At 37.7% G+C, this 6,074-nt stretch overlaps 1 non-coding gene across 1 annotated transcript; it reads left to right on the top strand.

The window, feature by feature from the left end:
* Nucleotides 1-1,432: 1,432 nt before the first annotated feature.
* Nucleotides 1,433-1,538, top strand: LOC131238286 (small nucleolar RNA R71). Its single transcript, XR_009167691.1, has one exon. It is a non-coding gene; the product is annotated as a small nucleolar RNA R71 (small nucleolar RNA).
* Nucleotides 1,539-6,074: the final 4,536 nt, after the last annotated feature.

Raw genomic sequence — 6,074 nt, 5'->3', positions numbered from 1 at the left:
TTGAGTGCTCATGTCCACGATGGGTTGAGTATCTAAGATAATAAAATCTACTGGATAGTAGAATTTATCAACGACCAACACATCCTCGATTATCCCTCTCGATACACGGACTGAGCGATCGACAAGTTGTAACATAGTCCAGGTAGGTTTTAATTCACCTAGACCCAGTTGCTCATAGACCGAGTATGGGATCAGATTCACGCTCTCTCCTAAGTTAAGAAGTGCGTGCTCAATCCAGTAGTTCCCAATTACGCATGTGATGGTTGGGCTACCGGGATCTTTGTACTTTTGTGGCACATTTATAGGATGGCACTCACTTTTTCTGTCAAAAAAGTTTTCTTTTTGATAATTTGTCACATCTTAGTCATGCACAAGTCTTTCAGAAATTTGGCATATGAAGGTATTTGTTTAACCGCATCCAATAAAGGAATATTGACCTTCACTTATTTTAACACCTTTAGAATGTCCCAAGAGTTAGAGAGAGGTTTTGGTGCAATCAACCGTTGAGGAAACAAGGCAATCGGCTTGCCTTAAAGTTTCAGTTCTAATTCTTATTGGGTAATGCTAGGTCTATCATTGTTGTCCTCTTTCGTGTCCTTAGGCATTTTAGCCCTAACTGAAATGGTTTTGTCAATGGTCTTCCCACTCCTAAGAGTAGTGATAGATTTAGCTTACTCCATTTGATTTGAAGAGCTCAGGTCACTAACTTCAAATTGTGATTTTGGATTGGGAAGAGGTTGAGCTGGAATGCTCCCCTTATTCCCAATCGTATTCCTTGTGTCAAGCCCTTGTATGGCCTTTGTAAGGTCTTAGAAAGCTTGTAGCATCTCCTGATTGAAAAGCTCTTGATTTTGAAGATGTTTTAGAACCAGATCCTCTTGAGGTTTCCCTTAATTTTTTGATTGAAGAAACCTTGAGGGGTAGAAATTTGTCAATTCTTCTAACTGAAGTTTGGATTATTTCTCTAACTAGGATTGTATGTATTGGAGGTAGGTCCATTAAAAGGTCTTTAGTAATTTTTTACGGCATTGGATTGCTCATTTAACACCTCTTGAAAGGCAGGTATTGTTGGACAATTTTTAGTTATGTGAATGTTGCAAACACAAATACCGCAAACAGTTTCCTTAAACTTATCCTTCTTTAGTTCTATAGCCTCGAAAATCCTTATGAGAATAGACATTTTAGCATTGATATCATCATCCTCTTTCAGAAGGTATAATCTGCCCCTCTCCTTTGATTGAGTGGGCCTAGAAGTAGTGCAGATTTTGGGGAGGTGTCCAATGATTGTGCATTTTCAGCAAGTCTGTCTAAGTAGTCCTACACATCATCGAAATTTTTATTCATGAATTCCCCATTGCACATTGTCTTGACCAATTGGCACATGGAAGATGTCAGACCATCATAGAAAAAGTGTGTAATGCAGTATGTTTCAAAACCATGTTGTGGGCATGAACTGACAAGATCCTTAAACCGCTCCTAACATTGGAAAAATGTTTCACCTCCTTTTGGGCTAAGTTCATGATTGACTTTCTGAGGGTGTTCGTTTTATGATGTATAAAAAATTTCTTTATGAACTCCCTTATCATGTCATTCCATGTGCCAATAGATTGGAGACGTAGAGAATGCAACCACATCTTAGCTTTCTCTTTCAAAGAAAAGGGAAGGAGTTTCAGTTTGACCGTGTCCTTAGACACGTTGGGAAAATATAAAGTGGTTATAATCTCGTCAAACTCTTTCAAGTGCAGATATGGACTTTCAGATTCAAGTCCATGAAATTTTGGAAGGAGTTGGATCACCCCTGACTTAATATCCATGTCCCATATTTTCTGAAAAAACCATATAGGAAGGTGCGCTCACCCCCATCAGTTGTAAATAATCTCATAAAGTACGAGGCTGGGGTGCTTGATGCACCTCATTCTCATCCTGGACTTTCTCAACCCAAGGTTGAGGTTGTCTTCCCAGTTGAATGGTAGCCATCTCTTTAATTGACTCTAAGGATCTCAGGTGGTGTCTAGTCCTGTGATGGATAGATAAATCCTTAATTAATCCTCCTTCACTCAAGAGATGTCAAGTGTTGTCATGGACCCACTTGGGCATGAAACACTCTCAGCCATCAATTTCAGATTCTAACCTAAACTTAAAAAGGAAAGAGGGAATAAGAATTCTGAAAAAAGAAAGGAAGAGAATTAGAAAGAAGTTACCAAATTGGAAGTTCATAAATTAAGATCCTGCAAAACAACACAAAAGAAATCAATTTCTAAATATAAAAATTCTAAAATTAGAAAGTTTCTAAAAATAGAAATAAAAAGATGAGTTAGTTTCTAAAAAAATAATTAAAAAAATCCTAGAATTAAAAAGTTTCTAAAAACTAAAAACAAACCCTAATCTAGAAATAAAAAAGAAAGAAAAATTAGAAAGATATTACTAGATTAGAAGTTTATATATTAGGATCCTATAAAACAAGAAAGTTAAGTTAGTTTAAAAAAATTAAATCTAGAGAACCCTAATCCTAAAAATAAAAAGTATATAAATCCTAATCTTAACCTATTTCTAAAACTAATCAACCTCAAAAAAACACAGTTGTTAATCCCCGGCAACGGCGCTAAAAACTTGTTCACAACCGCAAGTGTAGGGTCGCGATGTAGTAATAATCTCGGTGAAACCAAGGTCGAATCCACATGGACTAATCTTGTGTGTATTCTGAAAGTAACTAGAACTAAAACTAGATGAAGATGTGAATCTAAATTTGAATTAATTGAGAAAGAAATTGTGATTAAAGTGATTAAAACTAATAAATTCAAAGGTGGTAACTAGGGTTTCTAAGGATCCACTTATAGGTTCTCAAGATGCTACCTTGCTTGATTCAAAGACACAACGGGAGTCGGAGTCCTATCTTATCCAGTTGGTAAGAAGAGATTTGTTAGATCTTTGAACTTCTCATGGATCTAGTCATCAATGGATGAGAGTTGTAAGGATTTGGAAGTGATTCTATGACCTAACCATGCCCAGGAGACAAGGCAAACAACAGGATTTACTAATCCCACAACCAATCATAAGAGAATTATGTAGGTTAGGAAGACTTCCATCATCCTACCATGCCCAAGGGACGATGGTGAACAATGAGACTTACTAATTCCACAATCTTAAATCAGGAAAACAAGATACTCAAAGCAATCACAGATCTATTGTAATTTGTCACAACAAACCATTAAAAAATAAACATATTCCTTATAATCAAACTAGAATCCAAAAGAGTTTAATAAAACATGAATCAAAACAAAGAAAACATCCCAATCACGCTACAAGCTTCACCTCTTAGTCCTAGTTAAGAGGTTTAGCCAATCATAAACATGATTGAACTAAAGTCTCTTAAGAAAAACATAAAAATGACTAAGGAAGAGGCAGAAAAACTCTTGGCGATGGCTTCTCCATGATTTTTCTCCACTCCTCAAACCCTAGAAGATACCTAAGAACATCTTAGGGACCCGTATTTATAGTTTTGCAAATCTAACTTTCTCACCGAGTTGAAAAAAATCAGGAAACTGCCTCAAATTTACGCAGTCTGCGTGCTGTCTGCGTAACCTTAGACGAGTCGATGAAATCCTTCGACTGGTCAAAGGCACCTTCTATTGGTAGAGTGTTTCCTTTGATTGGTCGAGGATAATGAGAAATTAAAGGATTTTGATGCTGGAGTTCGAGTCGAGGATTCTTCGACTAGTCGAAGGAGGCAGATTTTTAGGGTTCCTTTTCTTCACTTCAAGTCTCAATGCTCTTCATTCCGCACTTAGTTTCTTAGATCTTTGGCATGTGAATCCTTCATTCTTTATCTTATAATATCCATCCCTGGCTTTATTGATTCGTGAGCATTAAATCCATGCTTTTACTGTCCTTTTCAATCCAAGCTCTTAAATTCACCTTGTAACACAAACCTGATTAAAATAAAACATTAAGCATTATCATGTTCATAAAACCAAGTAAAAAATGGAGGATAAATAGGTAATATTTGACCCTCAATAATCATTAGTTGATAGATTCTTATTTTTGTTTAATGAATTTTGTTATTTGGGATTGTATAAGTCCTGTACGGGTGTTACATTTGGAATTTTGTGATGATCAGAATGTTTTTATACAATTCATGGTTTACTGTAGCTACGTTTGCTACTAACTCTAATAAATGACAAATCAATTTAAATTTAGACTGAATTTTAAAGGTTAACACCCGGGTTTTTGGAAAACGAGTCATATACTCGGGTTTAAAAAACCGGGGCATTACAGCTCTAGATAAATTTAGGTCCTATTTGATTAGATCCAAGATCATCATCTATACTGATCATGCGACCTTGAAATATCTTCTTTTTAAGAATGATGCTAAACCCCACTTGATAAGATGGATCTTTCTACTCCAAGAATTCGACTTAGAAATAAAAGACAAAAATGGAGTAGAGAACGTAGTGGCTGACTACTCTCGAGACTTGATCTCCCCGATCCCCTTGAGCCAACACCTATAAACGACATTTTCCTTGATGAATAAATGTTTAACCTCGCCCAACTACCTTGGTTTGTTGACATTGCAAATTATCTTGCTACAGGTTTCGTGCCGACATATTGGACTATGCAACATAAGAAAAAAAATTCTTCATCGAGGTACATAAGTTTTTCCAGGATGACCTTTATTTGTTTTAATATTGCCCAGACCAAATTTTAAGGAAATGTATACCAGACAATGAACACCAAAGTGTCATCTCCTTATGTCATTCTCAGGCCTGCGGTGATCACTTTTATACGAAAAAGACCACGACCAAAATCCTGCAGTGCGGCTTTTACTGGCTCACCATTTTCAAGGATACTCATGAGTTCTGCAAGGCTTGTGAGCGTTGTTAGAAATTGGGCGATGTCATCGATCTTTAGTTAGAAAAGTTCCAAGTTTATCTTCTGTTGAGTTCGTATCATCAAGCCTAGATTCGATGCCATCGAAAGTATACGTTCGATGATATCATATAAGGTCCGATGACATCGAACTTAGTCAGTCTCTAACAACATTATTACCATTGGAACTTTTTGTCTATATAAGGAAAGCTTGCTCTTGGTTGCTAGGGTGAGAAAAAGTGAGAGAACTTTAAGAGAGTACTTGCATACCACTTACCCTAAGCCCTTTTTCTTATGGCAGTTCATCCTTCAATCCACCTCATCATTGACATTCAATAGAGTAGATTGGTGAATGAACTTCGTCATTCAAGGATCATCCAGCTACCTCTTAATGGCAAATCATTGAGCTAGGATCCCTTGAATGATTAAGGGCTTAGATTACTATGTCTCTCAAATGAGTAATATTTATTAGAGTAGATTCCAATATAACCTTGACCCAACCCGTCGCCTTACATTGGAGCATCATCAGTGTTGCAGATTAAGAGAGCTGAAGAATCTTCGTCATCAAAGGAGAAGATCCTCATCAATGTGCAGAACGGGGCTCATCTACTTATCTGTAAGTCATTAGAGTCTAGAGACCCTACTAATCATTCCTTGTGTAGGATTGGGTCACAAGTACATCTTACCCTTTCAAGCTCTCATAGGAGGGCCTCCGACGGGAGTACGTTTGGGTGTTGTGTGTTGACCCTTTCTCTTGTGTAGGGCATAAACTCAGGTCCTTTGTGTAGGTCCTTGGCTTGTGTGGCCTAAATTAGGGTTCTTGTGTGAGTCCTTGGCCTGTGTGGCCTAAACTAGGGTCCTTGTGTAGATCATTGGCCTGTGTGGCCTAAAACCTAGGTCCCTTGTGTGGATCCTTGGCCCGTGTGGCCTAAACCCGAGGTTCCTTGTGTGGGTCCTTTGCACTTGTATAGTGCATAAAACCCAGGTGCTTCATGTTGACCTTTGCTCTTGTGTAGGGCATAAACTTGTACCTTATGTAGGCATGCCTAGGTTCCTTGTATAGGTCCTAGAGTCGACCTTGTGTAGGTTGTAAAGGTTAGAGGTAAACCTAATTTAAAACCTTCATTAGTGCAATCCAGTACACTCAAGGGTTGAATGCGTCAGCCAGGAGTGGAGTAGGAACATAATCGAACCACTATAAACGATTG

Source organism: Magnolia sinica, chromosome 2, assembly GCF_029962835.1.
Source record: "Magnolia sinica isolate HGM2019 chromosome 2, MsV1, whole genome shotgun sequence".
NCBI classification, from domain to species: Eukaryota; Viridiplantae; Streptophyta; class Magnoliopsida; order Magnoliales; family Magnoliaceae; genus Magnolia; species Magnolia sinica.
This window is presented reverse-complemented; position numbering and strand designations above follow the sequence as displayed.